Raw genomic sequence first — 19,713 nt, forward strand, 5'->3', positions numbered from 1 at the left:
ACTTATGTGCACAAGTCTCACAACATCTGGAGACCGGCGTCTGTCCTACCACGATATGGAATGATTATATTATGTAACGGTTTGTTTCGTAACAGATGACACGCTGTAGTAAACATCACGTCTTTGTCCGGCAACCTTCAGCTCATTAACTGATAGAACTGCGTGTGATTGGCTGAACATCTGCTCCAGAAGCTGGTTACAAACTACAGGGATTAAAGTAGAGGATTATTTTCATGTTCACTCCTCTGAAACGCTCTGAATCGCTCCATCCTGCATCCAGCCTGCTTGATGACACCTGATCTAGGCTTTTCTGTTCAAATCGCTGACTAGTGAATTCTGCAACATAATCATCCCAACAACATTGTGGTCCCTTAGGAAGCTTAGAAAGTGTGGGCTGAGGGCGCTTATCTTACACCCAGCCGGAGAATGCTGAAGCTGTTAATTGACAGAGAGAGAGAGAGAGAGAGAGAAAGAGACAGAGCAAGAGAGATAGAGACAAAGTGTGAGACAGGGAGAGAAAGAGCAAGAGACAGGGTGTGGGAGAGAGAGAGAGGGTGGATCTCATGTCGCTCTCTTTCTCTTCGCTCTCTGTATCTCTGTCGTTTTTCTCTCTTTTTTGTGATATGCTGTATACTCACTGATAGTGATTGTTATGTACTTTTTCTTTGCTTTATATAGTTATACTCACTCAGATATTGTATCTGGTCTTTAGATGCTCTAGCATCTACTTCTCTATACTCATAGTATCTCTATATCGTATATTATATAGATATATATCATATCACTATATCTCTACTTCTCTCTCCTATCTCTATAATTTATATCAGCTCAATCTATATCTCTATCGCGTTTCCTCTCTCCTCTCTCTTTCTAGCTCTCTCGCTCTCTCCCTCTCTCTCTATAATTCTCCCTCGCTCTCTCTCTTTCTGTTCGTCCTCTACCCTACTCATCTCTCTTCTCATCATTCTACTATACACGCTCGAACTAATAACGACAGAGCGAGAGAGAGTGAGAGAAGTACAGATAGAGCAAGAGAGAGTGAGAGAGGAAGAGAATAGCCGTGAAGAGGAGAAGGAGGGCGGGGATGTGCATGTGAAAGCTTGCATGAGATCAAGATCAGGGAGTGACATAGATATAGAGCATAGAGATCTCGAGATATATAGATCATATAAGCACTCCTCTTTCCCTACTCCGATCTCTCCCATCTCCCGGCGTCTAAGAGAAAAGGGAGAATTTTTACAGAACACCGGCAAGCAGACGAGGACAAGGACAACTGTGAGGATTATTTCCTGTAAAAACAACACCTCGCCTTGTGGATACTGTGCATCTGTGGAGTGTGTGAGTGTATGTGTGTGTGTGTGTGTGTGTGTGTGTGTGTGTTCCTCGTCCTGAAGTTATACAGGATGCGAGCGGGGGATGAACAGAACGCGGCGCGGCAGGATCCTTCGAGGCAGGAACGCCAGCGCTGCTTCTAGCCACTGACGAGCGCATCACAGAGGACCGCTCTCTCTCTCTCTTTCCTCATTTCTCTCTCTCTCTCTTTACCCTTCTCGGTCCTTTTTTTCCTCTTTTTATCTCTCCTTCATTCGAATCTTCAAAGAACATCACGGAATACAGCAGACGGACAAGGGGAAAGATTCACCACACGATCTTAAAGAGGACACAAAAGCAGGATTTTACCCATTAGACACGATCGAGAGCGGATCTCAGAAGACTTTTAGCCAGAGCACTGATGCTTTTCATCCTGGCTTTGGATGTTGTGTGGAACCTCGGAAAAGCTTCTGCAGGTAAGATCATCGGTGATTAGTGTGTGTGTGGTGTGTGTGTGTGTCTGTGTGTGTGTGTGTGGTGTGTGTGTGTGTTTGTGCGTGTTGATAAAGCTGTGATTCGAGCACCGAGGAAAGAACACAAGATATCCGAGGGAGTGGAATACGATCTGAGCCGAAGGAGCTCGTCCTGTTCTTATTGCATAAGCAAAGTGATCGAAGTTTAATACGTGACATCTTTACCTTTATTTTCTTTCTTGTTTTTTTTTTTTTTTTGCTCATAATGAATTTGATCCGAGGCTGATTATCTCTCCGTCGCTCCTCTTCTTCTCCGCGAAGAGTAAAAATGAAGTCGGTCATGTATTCATGTCGGGATATTAATCACTTCGCCTCCTGATGCGTTGCCAGATGACATTCCTTATCTCTCCAGCATCCCTCCTTCATCTAAGCCATGCATTTCCTACCTTTACATTGTGAGAGTGAGAGTGGGCTGAAATCGATAAAACTCTGGATAGCAGGTTTTGACAGAGGCGTGTCCGTACTGTTTGTGACCGGCACTAAGACGAGTGTGTGTGTGTGTGTGTGTGTGTGTGTGTGTGTGTGTGTGTGTGTGTGTGTGTGCATCTCCTATCCGGCTGAAGGACACGCTCATCTGGCAGGGTGTGAGCGTCCTGCAGCTCCTTCTCTCGTCCTCGTCCTCCGCACCGGACAAGTACTGCGCTCTTCAAAAAAAAAAAAAAAAAAAAGAGCGAGAGATGAAATATTCACAAAGGCATGCACATCCTGTCCATGCTGAAATATTTACTATAATTTAATAATGCATGAAGCCGACGACCGCGATTTTTTCTTTTGCATCCATATAAATGACCACTAGATGACTTTGCCAGTAGATGTGCAGCGCTCCCCTTGATAAGGCACTCACTGAGGGACCCTACAGAGGCTGCAGCTGGGAATAAAGGCTTTCTTTGTAGTTTTCTGATACGGGTTTAATTCGAGTCATAAATCCGAGCGAGACGTCGCGGCCCTTATGAAGCCTTAATGTCCTGTTTCTCTTGATTTTGTCTTACGCACTGTACTGCAGCAGGATTTTCCCAGAGATAGATATTATCTTGCCGAGACCCCCATCCGCGTGTGATACGGCAGAGATCTGTGAGTTCTCAGCCTTGTGATGATTTATTGAAAGCCAAGGCAGCGGCACACGATAGATGTTGAGTTTTTTTGGGGTAGAAGCTGCTCTAGTTTCAGGCGAGGTCTCGCGTTTAGAGACGCATTCCTTCATGGTTTAGAAGGCGATCGATGACATCCTCACTTTTTAGACAAACGGACCCGATTTGTTCTTTGTCTTTTTCTTTTTTTCCGTCTCTTCGGGAAAAGGGAGGTTCTTTGCTACAGTATATTATTGTGCGTCGAACGATGGCGTAAAGCCTGCCTTTCACTTTTCGGTGCTATCAGTCAAATCAAAGAGGAAGTCTGTGTAACGCCTCGTTTCATCGGAGGCTTTGGATTTGTAGTTTAGATTCCGGACATTTCTGTAGGCGGAATGGTATAGAGTCAGATTTGGAGCAATAACGTACTGTACAAATGTGATGTTTTATTAAATAATGATATTGAAATGCCAGTGTGTGATCATGGTGTGTGAATTCCAGTTCCTCAACCTCAGCTACCTCACCGCGGTTTACAATCGGCCTCAACCTGTACCTGGGACTGTATCTGGTTATTTCTGTATAATAACTAGGTGGGAATACTGTACATCATGAATGGACACCAGTCCAACCCAATGGACCATCGACACACATTCACTTTGGGTCAGTGTAGATTCCTCACACCACCTACCAGCATGTGTTGGTTGAGAGACAAAGAGTTTTTTAGTGGCTTAGAGGTTAGCACGTTCGTCTCACACCTCCAGGGTTGGGGGTTCGATTCCCACCGCTGCCTCGTGTGTGTGGAGTTTGCATGTTCTCCCCGTGCCTCAGGGGTTTCCTCTGGGTACTCCGGTTTCCTCCCCCGGTCCAAAAACATGCATGGTAGGTTGATTGGCATCTCTGGAAAATTGCCTGTAGTGTGTGAGTGTGTGAGTGAATGAGAGTGTGTGTGTGCCCTGTGATGGGTTGGCACTCCGTCCAGGGTGTATCCTGCCTCGATGCCCGATGACGCCTGAGATAGGCACAGGCTCCCCGTGACCAGAGAAGTTTGGATAAGCGGTAGAAGATGAGTGAGTGAGACTGAGTGGAACCTACAAAAAAGTACCTAAGTGGAACCTAAGATAGACCGGTGTTCTTACCAGGTCGTGTTTCCAGATGTACGATGTGCCAAAAAAAAAAAAGCAAAGCATCGTCAAGACTTCCTGAGAGTCCAGATAAAGAGGAGTAAGGAGAAACACCGCTGGGTTTGTTAATACAGATCGAGTTCCACTTTAACTAATTATCCTTCCGTCCGTACAGTATACGATATTCTCTAAGAATATCCAGTGACGGACGATCCGTCCATCGTCGTTAAACGTACGGCTAGAGATACGATAGGGTTCCCGCTTCCAGAGGTGAAACAGGACGTACGCTACATTAGGCTAAATCAACCAAGAATGGTGCCCAGCTGCGACAGATGGCGCCGCGGTGTCCTGTTGGTGAGGCACCTGGGAAAAGTTGACACGTGAGATGTTTCCGTGATTGATGCGTTGCGTAAAATGAGAATGATTATAAAATCTTAAGAGAGTTTAGCGTATTATTTTACCATAATATCTTACAAGCGGATGAGTGGGCACGTCCGGAACAGATGTCACGTCCTATCCACCACTCGGGTAAATACCTCGGCCGTCGGCCATATTTTATTCGTGTCGGCATCCAGACGTGTCAAACACTCCACCGATCCTTAGATGTACAGTACACTCCTTCCCTTTTGACACTTAAAGCCTTCTTCTGAAACGACAGCTGATGATCTTCCACATGACTTCCACCACAAGGAGGTGCAGTTTGTCCTCTGGATGAAGGAAAGGTCATTTTAAACAGATTTTAGCAGAACAGCTGCAGAGAGAGATGGGAGAGAGAGAGAGAGAGAGAGAGAGAGAGAGAGAGAGAGAGAGAGAGAGAGAGAGAGAGAGAGAGAGAGAGAGAGAGAGAGAGAGAGAGAGAGAGAGATTTATCAGTGTAATGTGGTGAGGAACCTCTTAGCTGAACATCTCCACATCTCTCAAGAACAAATGTACCAAAGCTTTATGATTTTTGAGATATGAGGCATGTATTAGACAGTTAAACATTCTTAATGCATTAATACTCTGTTCTGGAGAAGCCATCTTTGCTCAGCAGGAGCATATTACATAAGGCTTGACAAAGATGGATGAGTTTATTCAGTACAGCTCAAATTTTAAACATGCTCCACATAAAATGACTTAAAATCATGTGTAATGGACGACATGGGGAAGTTTTCTGTCAGGAGACGCAGATGCAACATGTATATAAGGAGTCTCAGTGTCAGAGCCTTGTCACTTTCAGAGATGACGATTCGTGGCGTCTTCGTGACAGAGGAGTTTACGCCGAGAAGCTGATTAAAGAGGCTGATTTTACTGTAGCTGCTCTAACGTAAGTGAGAATAAGAACTAACTTTGTCAACGTGAAATCGATGATTCTTTAATTAATTAAAAAAATAATCATAGGCAGATTGCTGGGAAATAAGGAAATGTAGAAATACACACACTGTCATGCTGAAATACACACACTTTTGTCGAGGAGGTCGCATCCATCTAATACTCAGTGAGGTATGGCGAGCGTTGGAGAACGCTCGCCTACACTGTACTGTTGGAGAACGCTCGCCGTACACTGTACTGTTGGAGAACGCTCGCCGTACACTGTACTGTTGGAGAACGCTCGCCGTACACTGTACTGTTGGAGAACGCTCGCCGTACACTGTACTGTTGGAGAACGCTCGCCGTACACTGTACTGTTGGAGAACGCTCGCCGTACACTGTACTGTTGGAGAACGCTCGCCGTACACTGTACTGTTGGAGAACGCTCGCCGTACACTGTACTGTTGGAGAACGCTCGCCGTACACTGTACTGATGGAGAACGCTCGCCGTACACTGTACTGTTGGAGAACGCTCGCCGTACACTGTACTGTTGGAGAACGCTCGCCGTACACTGTACTGTTGGAGAACGCTCGCCGTACACTGTACTGATGGAGAACGCTCGCCGTACACTGTACTGTTGGAGAACGCTCGCCGTACACTGTACTGTTGGAGAACGCTCGCCGTACACTGCACTGTTGGAGAACGCTCGCTGTACACTGTACTGTTGGAGAACGCTCGCCGTACACTGTACTGTTGGAGAACGCTCGCCGTACACTGTACTGTTGGAGAACGCTCGCCGTACACTGTACTGTTGGAGAACGCTCGCCGTACACTGTACTGTGGGAGAACGCTCGCCGTACACTGTACTGATGGAGAACGCTCGCCGTACACTGTACTGTTGTAGAACGCTCGCCGTACACTGTACTGTTGGAGAACGCTCGCCGTACACTGTACTGTTGGAGAACGCTCGCCGTACACTGTACTGTTGGAGAACGCTCGCCGTACACTGTACTGTTGGAGAACACTCGCCGTACACTGTACTGTTGGAGAACGCTCGCCGTACACTGTACTGTTGGAGAACGCTCGCCGTACACTGTACTGATGGAGAACGCTCGCCGTACACTGTACTGATGGAGAACACTCGCCGTACATTGCCATAAACCGCCGCTGTCCTGGCTTCACACGGCAAAAATCTGTACCGTCATTCTGAAATTGAACATGCGCTAGAGTTAACAAGTTTATCCGTAACACGACATGAACAAGGTCGCACACACTGTCATCGATTTTCCGTTCAAAATGAACAATTCTAAACAGATGAGCTTCTTTTTAACAAAATCACACTGCGTAAATACTGCATGCATTTCCAGGATGTGAGGTCTTCACTGGCTAGACCCGCAGCTCGCAGGCATTTGACGTGTCTATTAAGAGGCTGACGTAATCAGTCAGCTCTCACTTGCCTGTTCACGTTGGCTTGCGACGTTTTTAGGACAATGTTCCTTTTCACCATTGCGCTGGTGTCTGGAAGGTTCTGACGCAGGGCTTGGCACTGTGAGCTTTGCCGATCAGATCATTAGTGTGTATCAGGGTGATGTTGGCTTGGCAAGGGCTTCTTCTAATGACCGCCTCGACTCTAATGACTGCCGAGATAAATAAGAGAAAATAGATCTAATTTGAACCGACTAGCAGAGCTTGCTGATGGAATCCTAGGAGATTTTCTCTTTGAGGCTTTTGCTCTTAAATGCTTTCTTTATTCATGTCGTCTTTGGAAATCCAATCAACCATTTCATGTCAGTGAGAACTGACGTCTGCAAAAACCACCGAGCGACGGAATGAGCGTTAATCTTATGAATTAGACAATATTAGCTTGGGATACAGTAGATGTGCCTTTGCTTTTAGACGTGTCCCTGTTTGAATAGGTTTGTTTATTTGTAACGAAAGCTTCTGTATGAGAAAACATTTCATCACCATTACAATATTTAATCACATAATTCTGACATATCATGCAACTGTGACTTATTGTCTTTCAAATATGTAAGAGATGTGAAAGAGTGACTTTTTTTTTTTAACCGTATTTGCTAAAATCTCGCAATTCTGACATAACATCATGCAATCGCAATTATTTATCTCGCAACCGTTCTTTTTTATTTGTAAGTAGGACTTTCTTTCACTTACAGTATTAGGCTATAAAAAGTCACATTTGTTTGCTATTTATGTGGAATAATAAGAATATGAAGAAGAATATGAAGAAGAAGAAGAAGAAGAAGAAGAAGAAGAAGAAGAAGAAGAAGAAGAAGAAGAAGAAGATGATGATGATGATGATGATGATGATGATGATGATGAAGAAGAAGAAGAAGAATGACATAAGAAGAAACAGAAGACTGCTATACGCATGCAAGATATGACGAAGATTCATCTCAGACTATCTGTCGCCTGCATCTCATCCGTAAAGCAGCTGCATCTGCCGCCTCCTCCGCCGACTCCTCCTCCTCCTCCTCCTCTCTCCTCCTCTTCCTCCTCCTCCGCCTCCTTCCGCCGCCTCCTCCTCCGCCTCCGCCTCCTCTCTGCTCTCCTCCTCCGCCTCTCCTGTCCCTCCCCCTTCGCCGCCTCTTCCTCGCGCCTCCGCCCCCGCCGCCGCCTCTCCGCCGCCGCCTCTGCCGCCTCTGCTCCGCCGCCTCTGCCGCCGCCCCCGCCTCTCCTGTCCCGCCCCCGCCGCTCTGCCGCCGCTCGCGCCGCCTCTGCAGCCGCCCCCGCCTCTCCTGTCCGCCCCCGCCGCTCTGCCGCCGCCGCCGCCGCCGCCGCCGCCGCCGCCGCCGCCGCCGCCGCCCCTGCCGCCCGCCGCCGCCTCTGCCGCCGCCTCGACCGGCGCCGCTGCCAGCAGCCTCCGCCGCCGCCCTGCCGGCGCCGCCGCCGCCGCCGCCGCCGCCGCCGCCCCCTGCCGCCGCCGCCTCCGCCGCCGCCGCCGCCGCCGCCGCCTCTGCCGCCGCCTGCCGCCGCCGCCGCCGCCGCCGCCTCCGCCCGCCCCGCCGCCGCCTCTCCGCCTCCGCCGCATCCGCCGCCGCCTCCTGCCGCCGCCCGCCTCCGCAGCCCGCCAAGAAGAAGAAGAAGAAGAAGAAGAAGAAGAAGAAGTATAACTTGTATAATTTTTTGTCTAGTTTTTGTCTAGTTATGATGATGTCTTCTGTAACATGTGGTGGTTAGAAGCAGGAAGCAATTGAGAATTATTCAATAATCGTTGTTAGAATCTTCAGTCGGTGTCAAATTACAGGCGATTAAATTTAATTTATAATCATCAAACAGGATAATTAGTGAGTAAAACAAAATCGAAGCAATGCTCAGAAATGCACAGTTTTAATCAGAACGAGACAAATCAGGGTTTAAACAGAGAATCTAAACAGATCTAAAGAGAGAACAGTGATCATGGAACTGACCAATGAGGGGACAGGAGCAGAGACAGAACCATATCATACCTGACAGTTTCATCAAGTCTCAGGCTTCAGAAGTTCATCCTTGTAACCAGGTAAACTTTCTGACCTTAATATTTAATACCCACAAATTTGTTGACCAAGGATTTGAGTCTGTTCCTTCCGGGCGTGGAAAGATGAAGCGTGTTTATTTTTAAGTCTATTCAGACAGATATTGCACTTGAACGTTTAGTCTTAGCTAAGATATCCTAAAGGCAGCAATGATGCTCTTATTAAAACTCGGCTGAAGTTTCAGAGCATTCCCCAGTGTGTAGGAATACAAATACTTCAAAACCAATCGAGGGCTTCACATGAGACGATCATTTCTCGTGGCGCTTTATCCGTTCCAGGCTTTTCCAACATTTCGGCAAGTGCGATTCATATTCATAATTCCTATAAATACAAAACAAGGCCCCGATCACTTCGCTTCAGAGAGGAATCTTCGTCGGTTATCTCCGCCCTGCTCAAGGCTCCATCAGACCAAATTGATTTCTCTGTGTGCTTTGGGCAAGTCAAGGACTCTCCATTAAAAGAAGGAATCTCAGTGCTTGGTCAAAAACAAAACCCTGTGCGTAAAGCAGAGCCTTTTTTTTCTAAACAAAAGGTAAGAGTTTTGCTTTAAACCTACGCATGGATCTGGGAGGGGACCAAACTCGCAGGTGGGGAAGCTCAAGGTTGGAGGTGGATCCTGAGTGGAGACCAGTGTGATTGGTGTGTATGAAGGAGGTCACTGAGGGCAGATAAAACAGTTAACACCATAACAAGATGCTGACTGTATGAAGGAGGTCACTGAGGGCAGATAAAACAGTTAACACCATAACAAGATGCTGACTGTATGAAGGAGGTCATTGAGGGCAGATAAAACAGTTAACACCATAACAAGATGCTGACTGTATGAAGGAGGTCATTGAGGGCAGATAAAACAGTTAACACCATAACAAGATGCTGACTGTATGAAGGAGGTCATTGAGGGCAGATAAAACAGTTAACACCATAACAAGATGCTGACTGTATGAAGGAGGTCATTGAGGGCAGATAAAACAGTTAACACCATAACAAGATGCTGACTGTATGAAGGAGGTCATTGAGGGCAGATAAAACAGTTAACACCATAACAAGATGCTGACTGTATGAAGGAGGTCATTGAGGGCAGATAAAACAGTTAACACCATAACAAGATGCTGACTGTATGAAGGAGGTCATTGAGGGCAGATAAAACAGTTAACACCATAACAAGATGCTGACTGTATGAAGGAGGTCATTGAGGGCAGATAAAACAGTTAACACCATAACAAGATGCTGACTGTATGAAAGGTGGATCAACAGGGAATCGCAGTGAATTTTACTCCACGAAGTCCAAACAACTTTGGGTAGATCTTTTGTCATAGACTCTGATGGACACATCGATGGACCACTTTTGTGGTCACTGTGCCGACAAAGACACACCACCGCTAGGGGATGAGGCTGCATCAACTTAGTTGTAGCTTTTAAGCATTAAATCTTCTAAATATACGGTTAAATTATACATTGTTTGAAAGCTTAGACTCTCAGGATTTATATTAAGCCCACACACAAAGCATAATATGATTTACAGCCGTCATAATAATTTAATCAAGTTGATAGTCACCTGAACTAGGCGGCGCTAGTTCGGTTTGTTTACTTACCTTTAAACGCGTCCCTTTCTTCACTGGGGTAATATTTTCCAAAACAAATGCTTGTAAAAAATCCCCAAGAGTCCAAGGAACTGGAATATGTAAGTCTTTTAATCCAAAACGCTTCGCTCGCCTCACAAATATTACGTTTCTGACTGAAAACTGTAAACAGCAGTTCACTTCCGTCCTTTGTTTCGGCTCTCATTTCTCCTAGGAGGCTTATAAAACTAGACTGAAGCCAATGATGTCTCTCCATCCTAGGTGGGACACCCTCCGTTTGACTGACAATTGCTCCCTCCAGTAGCGATTTCATGATCCGGGACCTTTACAGCTCTTTAGCCAATAAGGAGACAGTATTCCAACGGTATGCGACCTGACACATCTGTGAAGGGAGGGCTACGCAGTACAGGCTATATGCCTGTGTATGCCTAGTGTGAAGGCTTTGAGCAGTGTGGATTCACACCAAGAAGGATGTTGCTTGAGTAGTAAAGTATGGAAAGTCAGCATGGGAGGTGATTCATGAGGTGAGACTGGTGATTGGTGTGAATGGAATAGGGCATTGTGGGCAGATGATGCGGTTAACACCATAACAAGATGTTCACTGGAGGGTGGATCAGGAGTAAACCTGACTCCTAGCATTCCAAACAACTCTGGGGTGAACTTCAGTAATAGACACTGATGGACTATTGTGAAGGCTTTGAGCAATGCGGTGGACATCAAGAAGCAACAGGGAGGAAGAATGAAACCTTGCCTTAAGCATTCTATCTGGTGTTTGATCTGGTGACATGATCCTGCTGGGAAAGATTACACATTACATCAATTCACATACTTTGGCTGAAGAATTCTTTCTGTACATTCCAACCAAATCCTTCAAGTCAGTTTGATGGTGCTGTTCTTCACTGGATGTAGTTACAAATTGTTGGAGTGTTAATTGAATTCCACTCCGATATTCAGATTTGTGTACTGATATTTAATGACAAGGGTATTTAATGATAAAGAATTCCTGAAACTGAGGGCACGGTGGCTTAGTGGCTAGCACGTTCGCCTCACACCACCAGGGTTGGGGTTCGATTCCCGCCTCCGCCTTGTGTGTGTGGAGTTTGCATGTTCTCCCCATGCCTCGGGGGTTTCCTCCGGGTACTCCGGTTTCCTCCCCCGGTCCAAAGACATGCATGGTAGGTTGATTGGCATCTCTGGAAAATTGTCCGGAGTGTGTGAGTGAATGAGAGTGTGTGTGTGCCCTGTGATGGGTTGGCACTCCGTCCAGGGTGTATCCTGCCTCGATGCCCGATGACGCCTGAGATAGGCACAGGCTCCCTGTGACCCGAGAAGTTCGGGTAAGCGGTAGAAGATGAACGAATGAATGAATGAATGAATGAATTCCTGAAACTTTCATGCTTACTCTGACAACTCGGGTGTTTGTTAGATTAGCATCATTTCACTATTAATCACTGATGCTAATCTTTGACCCAAATAATGTTCATGGGGTTTAACAACCAACCTCTAACTCACGCTAATCTGAACTGGAAAGCAGTAAAACAATAGGCTTCTTTCTAATCACAAATGGTGATGATGGTGCAACGATGCATTGAAAGTTGTGAGATATGCAAGCTAAAGCAGATCAGATTAGCATCTTCTAGCCGTACATCTATCCAAGGCTCAGGTGATGTTTCACGCTAGTCTTCTAACACCTTTATTTTTCCAGTGATTCAGTTGTTCACGTCAAGCCTGGTGTTTAGGATCCGGTTGTCCGAATTTTATCGAAGGGTGTGTTCAATATTATCGCTGGGAAATTTTGTGTTATTATGGGAATCGAGTGAACCATTTAGCTGGTTTATCTATCTTTTATCCGAGTCAGCAGCTCAGATCGGTCTGGATGCTCAGGTTCTATCACTGATATTGAACAAAGATAGAGTGAAGAAAGCTAAGTGAGCTGTAGGAGAATTAAAAGTAATCTCTATGCCTTAGAAACGTTAAAGAAGCTTAAACCTGCGTGTTCATTTGAATTGATTGGACAAAATATCACCTTCAGACCAAAAAAAAAAAAAAAAACACTTGTGTGGCATTCTGATGTCCTGTGGTCTTTACAAACCTCTCAGTCCAAAAAAAAAAAATAAAAAATCCAAATTTCTCTGGAGCATCGCATTAGTTTCAGAGTGACAAGAACATCATGGAGCCGAAACACCATCTGCTTTCCTGATGTTTTATTACACATCTTTTATTCAGGAGGGAAAAAAAAAAAAAAAAAAAAAACCCAGAAAGCCTATATTGTCACATACTGCAGTAAAATACCTCTCCTGGGTTCTTCACGGAATAACTGACTAACAGACGAATATATTATAATAGAAACTTCCTTATATCTGAGTGATGTTTGGAATAAGTGAACAATTACACACACACTTATAGGGAATAAAGAATCAAATGCCCCTTTTACCACCGAGGCAGTTCGAGTGCAGGTTCGGAGCCAAATTTAGAACCAGTTCTTTCTGTTTCGACCGCCAAAGCACCGGCTCTGAAGCAGGAAAAGTGGTTCTTAAGTAGCACCAAAACGTCGCTGGTCTAGACTTAAGAACCGCTTGCGTCAGGAGCTGTGGGCGGGGCTGTGGGCGGGGCTACTGTTAGCGCATTTGATAATGTACCTTAAGTATACTAATGTTTAATACACTTTTACTTTACCGCGATATGATACATTATCAGCACACATGATAGTAGGTAGCTACATGCTAAGGCTAACGTTTTTTCTGTGTTAACGATAAAATAACGTTATGTACTTTATCGATCACAACCTCCGTTTATACAGATTACACGGAGCCGCACGTACACGTTTTATTCGCCGTGTTTGGATGTTAATGTAGGTTCGCAAAGCCATGAGCATTAACAGTAAAGCAACATCCGCCATTGTTGTTGTGTTTGTGTTTGTCGCTGCTGCGCTAACGTCGCTGGGACACGTGACACGTATACAGTGACGTCACGTTCGGCGCTGTGATGGTCTCTAGCCGGTGGAAAGGCAAACCGGTTCTTAGAAGGTTCACCAGTGGAAACAACACTGAACCAGCACCAGCGCTAGCTCTGAACCAGCACCCGGTTCTTTCCGGTGGAAAAGAGGCATAAAAAATCTGAAGATGATTCAGTAAGTGAAAGAAGAAAGAAAGGAAAGAAAGAAAGAAGGAAGGAAAAAAGAACAAGTGGAATGAAGGGAGAACAAACATGCTAACTAATAAACGAGTTCCTTCCTCGGGTCTGAATGGAAGGATTAATAAAAAAAAAATAAAAAATGGCAACATGTAATTTTTGTGCTAATTAAAAGAACTTAATCATAATTAATCTGAATGTCTCTAATCGCCGAATCGTGATCGTCGTTTAAAGTCTGACACACGAGCAAAATCTCATCAAGCAAACGGTCGAGTCAGAGATGGTTGTAGATGTAGAGATGTTTGTCATCTTCCCTTCTGTAACACTCAGAGACACGCGCCGCTGCCTTTTATAATCTACGCACGCCGCCTGCTTTCTGATGGAAAGCGGGATGCAGGGTGGACGTTAATCTGCTGTTTGTCTGTAAGGACGTCTGAACAAAGCCAGAGCATCTGAATGATGACCTTTACCTCGTTGTGAGCAAGCACCGCTCTCATTGTCAACATATGTAATTCCTAGCCTTGGATGGCATCACGGAGCTGGATTATAAATCAGCGGAAGTGCATCCGAGCGAGCGCGAGAGTGTGAGAGCGACTCCGGGCCCATAGGCGTGGTGCTGACGGGACGACGGCGGACAGACGGGATAACGGTGCCACGGGCTGTCAGCGTGTCGCCACGTGAGAGCTGTGGTCAGAACGTGGCCTTTCAGAGGGCGAGCAGAGACAGTGGCTCTTATCAAACTGCCGCAGACGTAGAGCTGGCATTCTGTCATCTGCCCATGGGTGTGTGTGTGTGTGTGTGTGTGTGTGTGTGTGTGTGTGTGTGTGTGTGTGTGTGTGTGTGTGTGTGGCTTTTTATAGAAAGCACTGATTTCTCTCCGACTTCAGTGTCATTGTCACTGATAAAGGGCTCAACTGTCAACACAACAAGATGACAGTCAGCCCTGAGTCAGATATACAGGCAGTAACATAAGAAAAGCACAAATCGTCAACAGTGCTTATAAGCCGACATAACACCTGCATAAGCATTTCATGACAACTGACATTAACGTCCGGATAAAAAGCCAGCTTTTGTCAATGTGCTTTTGTTGCTCTATATAATTTGTTTTCTACACAATGCTATTTTATGTCTCTGAATTAGACCAGTGCTTATAAGGCTACATAACAGCCACATAAGCATCACGGTACATTACGAACTAACCACCATTACCAATCTATAAGGTGACATCTCATATAAAGTCAGATTTTGTTGATTTTTATGTATGTAACACAAATTGTATCTGTCCGTGAATTAGAATAATGTTTTATAAGACTACATAAGACCTACGTAAGCATTTCATTACAACTAGCAAAAGTCTGAATCGGTATTCTAATAAGTATCGCTTGATATTTTTGACACTTGAGTCAAAACAAATCATTTGTTATTTTGTTAAAACAATTTTCAGGCTTATGTCATGCAAATGTCATGCACGTGACTTGATAGGTTATAACATTCATTACACTTATAATTCGTTTCCTCCGGCTCTTGGAAGTATTTCTGTATACAAGTCATTCATTACAACGTTATAACAACGTTATGACACTATTACGACAATATTACAGGATTGTGTGCTTTTTTTGTTCTGAATGAAAAACACAATGTCACAGAAACATCACAAATATCCGTCATATCCGTCAGAAATCGTTGCCGTGAACCTTTACGTCTGCTTATGTAGGTTTATGTCACGTTGGCTTAGAGAGAGTATTTTTAGTGTGGTTTTCATACAGGAGTCACTTTTTTATGTCTCACACTGGATTTTATTTTATAATCCCTTCATATTTTCACGCAGTATTTTCTTTACATGATCATGTGAACATTTTTGATTGCGTTCGTGATTTTGTTTTCCGTAACAGCCCTAAGTCTAAAAAACATGATGCATAATAATGCTTAGTACAGATTAATGACATTTATTGGCTTTAAAAAATCTGTAAAGGTTTTAGTGGGAAACTATCCCAAAGGAAAGAAACGGAAAAAGCGGATTTTTAACTCGTTTAATTGGATGTCGAGTAGCTTTGAGATTCGTCCTGCAGCCCGGAGTACTGGAGGTGGTCAGATATTGAAAAATATGATTTGATTTCGATCCAGGTGGTCGTCTGGCATGATGTGAATTTTAAACTGAGGCACTCGTGGCTCCTCCAGGCGTGGAGATGAGAGAGAGAGAGAGAGGGAGAGAGAGAGAGAGAGAGAGAGAGAGAGAGAGAGAGAGAGAGAGAGAGAGCACGGTTCAGTTAATTCTGAGAAAAAATTTATTTAATGAGTGCCAACAAGACCGCGCGAGCGATGTACGCATGGGGATGTTGAATGTGTGGGAGAGAGACGGAGTGAACGCACTTGTGCTCCGATTCCATTCAATTCCGCGGCGATTGCGAGCGACACACCTACGCTGCCTTTCCCTTCTATTAATACGTCGCTGTAATTCCATCTGACAAGTCGAATATGTAGAGCAAAGGATGTGTTGTGTTTGTGTTTAAAGACAGAAGGTGGAAACATCCATCCGTCAACGTCAGCGACGGGAAGACGTGCGAGGAGGAATCGTATTTCATCCTACAGAGATGTAGGTGACCTTGAGGATGCGTTTCAGTGCTCACGTGACATGGTGACTGTCACACTCTGGACTTCAGGGGTCACAAAGGAGTGAAGTACAGTAGATGAAGAACAGCAGGTCTTTGGGTGAAGATGTAAAGTGTTAGATTTACAGTAGATTCATGTCGGTATTTATTCAGGGAAAGTTCCTGGGATTCAGAATAAGGTTACACACTACATGAGCACCGTGAGCGGATTGTGTAATCTCTTTGTCTGGTGTTTTTTTTTTTATTTTACTTTAGTAGAGGCAACAAAGATGTCTTATCACCCTTAACCACAAAAAAACCCTAAAACTAAAATAGATAGATAGATAGATAGATAGATAGATAGATAGATAGATAGATAGATAGATAGATAGGGGATGATTAAATAAATAAACAAACGAACAAGCAAGCAAACAAACAAACAAACAAACAAATAAATAAATAAATAAATAAATAAACAAGCAAGCAAGCAAATAGAATAGATAGATAGATAGATAGATAGATAGATAGATAGATAGATAGATAGATAGATAGATAGATAGATAGATAGATAGATAGATAGATAGATAGATATTTTTTTTCTTTGCTATCAAATGTAAAACAAATAAACAGAGATGGAGATCTTCTCAAACGTTCGGTAATAAATGAAAAGACAAAAAGTTACATTAATATATTATTATTATTATTATTATTATTATTATTATTATTATTATTATTATTATTATTATTATTATTATCTAAAATTAGGTCTAAATAAAGGGATTTTACAGTAGGAATGATCGATTTTTACACCTTGGCCACACCCACCTTCCACAAATCCCCACCCATTCTTACAAAGTCCCGCCCTCACAGTGAGACCTACAGTACATAAAGTACCTCCAAACTCAAACATACACTTCATTATCATTATTATTATTTTTTATCATGTTTTACATATTTTACAGGTTTTTGCTCTTGCAAGAAAATAAAAAAAAATGTTGACTATTAAATGTTTAAACAATGTTTTGTAAAATATATCATATTAATTATATTATGTAAAATATATATTTTTGTTTCTTTGTTGTTTTTTCATTACGATTTTATTTGGAATTTGAAAATTTTAAATGAAAATACTACAATCTTTACAGTCTTTTTGTCTTTTCCGCGGTCACGAAACCTCGCTTTAACAGTTTAATCACATTTCAGGATGACAATAATCCAAAAATGACACCCAGAATGTTGTCATTTACAACAGAAACACTCTCGGCACCATGACAGCACATCGTAAAGATCTGTTTAGTGTTACATCTTTGAATCTAGACAATGGATGACTTACAAACAGAAATCTTAAACATATTCACCTTCAAGCATCAGAAACACATCATATATAAATACCTGTTTCTCCACTGTTTCTTGCTAGCTTTATGTCTGCTGTACTGACTGAGCTCTTGTGCAGTAATTAGTAAGAGCTGTTAAATCTGTAGCCAACACGTTTCCCAACTCCCTCCTCTGCACTGAACACGGCTGAAAATATCTGCTTCTGAGCACCAGGTTGGAAAACTGCATCATGCCGGAGCAGGAGTGTGTTTTTAGCGCTCCCTGAGGTGTCTGTTGTTCAAGTTACATGCTAGTAAAAGAGCGATGGTGTTCTGAAGAAACGTAGGAACACCGGTGAATAACAGAGTAACGGAGTATCAGAGTAACAGCTCGTCTCTGAGCTCTCCTGATGAACCAGAATACAGAAGAGAAGATTTTTTTATAAGGTTCTTCGGGATGCTCCTCCGTACAAACGGACAGAACAGGCATTGTGGTGCATGAGCTGTGTTCTTGGGTCTCTCTGGGATTTCAGATGTACGTCGTCCGGTCAATTAGAGCTCATGGAGATGAAAGCCATTAACCAAGAGCTTCCTCACACATACACACATACACACACACACACACACACACACACACACACACACACACACACACACACACACACATGTCACAGAACACACTAACATTTCTATCAGTTGGACCCTAAAACACCTCTTTTTAAAAAGCGGATATGAATTATTTATGGCTCAGATGCGCCTGCCATCGGATCAATGCCAGCTCAAAGACTGTGTTCAGTGGCATTTGGTTCAAGGCTACATTTATAAGGTCTATCTATCTATCTATCTATCTATCTATCTATCTATCTATCTATCTATCTATCTATCTATCTATCTATCTATCTATCTATCTATCTATCTATCTATCTATCTATCTATCTATCTATTTTTGTCTGAGTCCCCATGTCATTATCTCCATTTGTCTCTAAGCTGATGTCTCTTGGATAACACACACACACACACACACACACACACACACACACACACACACACACACACACACACACACACACACACACACACAAACACACTAAGTTATAGTTTTTTTTTGTGGTGTTTGGTAGCGAGGATGCTCTGAAGATGACCGAGGACAGAAGAGAGAATATAAATGTGTATATGAAAAGCTTTATTTATTTATTTATTTATTTATTTATTTATTTATTTATTTATTTATTTATTTATTTCTCTATTTGTTTGTTTGTTTGTTTGTTTGTTTTTATTATGTAACAAAGGGGTTACAGTAAAATAATCCACAACAGGATGGTGTGATGATGTCACCACGAAGTCGACACTGACGACTCCTTCACTTAATAAACGGCTCCTCGATTCTCTCAGTAAGTTCTGGCTCCTGAGAGAGAGAGAGAGAGAGAGAGAATGAGAGAGAGAGAGAGAGAGAGAAAGAGAGAGAGAGAGAGAGAGAGAGAGAGAGAGAGAGAGAGAGAGAACTGGGAAAAATCATTGATGATTCATGGAGCCAGATAAATGGCATTATGCAAAAAAAAAAAAAAAAAAGAAGAAGAAGAAGAAGAAACATAGACGGCATTTGATTCACGTCTCGTCTGGTCTGAGAAAAGCCTGCCAGAGAGTCGTGCATGACAATAAGCCAGCTTGTGCTGTGATAATATTAAATGAGGCTTGAAAGACGCCCGGATGTTAGCAAGCGTTTGCTTTTCTGCTTCTCGTCTGTCACGATTCATTTCCACAGACTCAAGATCGAGCGTTAACTCTGACGACACACGAGATTTACATTTTTAACGTTTCATTCTTTTTGCCCTGAGAATCTGTAAGACGACATAACAGCCGCGAGTGGCTTAAGTGCTCCGTAGCATCTCGCCGTAGAACAGCCTGATCTCGCCGTGTCTGTTTAACGAGTCCTATTCTCGACGCCATGCCTACTTGAGTGGAAAATGTGACATTTATGATTCAGAGGGCATTAAAGAGCAGCACTGAAATGCTAGGCTTGTGCAAGAGCAAACATTTCCTTTCTTCCACTCTTCAGCACTTTGCTTCTCGATCACTTTCTCTTTCTCTCGCTCGCCGGAAGCCCAGATGGCCGGAGCAGATGCCCAAGACTCACTCGGGAAGAACGGAAACCCTCCACCTTCTTCTCGTCTTCTCTTCTTTCTCTCCTTTAGTCGGCCGAGAGGATTGGTCGAGCCCCGCCGAGGGCAAGAAGCCTCAGCTAAA

At 43.7% G+C, this 19,713-nt stretch overlaps 1 protein-coding gene across 1 annotated transcript in view; it reads left to right on the forward strand.

Annotated features, from left to right (window-relative positions):
- The first annotated feature begins 1,184 nt into the window (after window positions 1-1,184).
- lingo2 (leucine rich repeat and Ig domain containing 2) overlaps window positions 1,185-19,713 on the forward strand; it is a 259,340-nt gene continuing 240,811 nt past the window's right edge. Inside the window, exon 1 of the mRNA XM_027162278.2 lies at window positions 1,185-1,787. The gene's annotated coding sequence lies outside the window, so the exon portion shown is untranslated. The remainder of the gene's footprint in view (window positions 1,788-19,713) is intronic.

Source organism: Tachysurus fulvidraco, chromosome 17 (assembly GCF_022655615.1).
Source record: "Tachysurus fulvidraco isolate hzauxx_2018 chromosome 17, HZAU_PFXX_2.0, whole genome shotgun sequence".
In the NCBI taxonomy this organism is placed as follows: domain Eukaryota; kingdom Metazoa; phylum Chordata; class Actinopteri; order Siluriformes; family Bagridae; genus Tachysurus; species Tachysurus fulvidraco.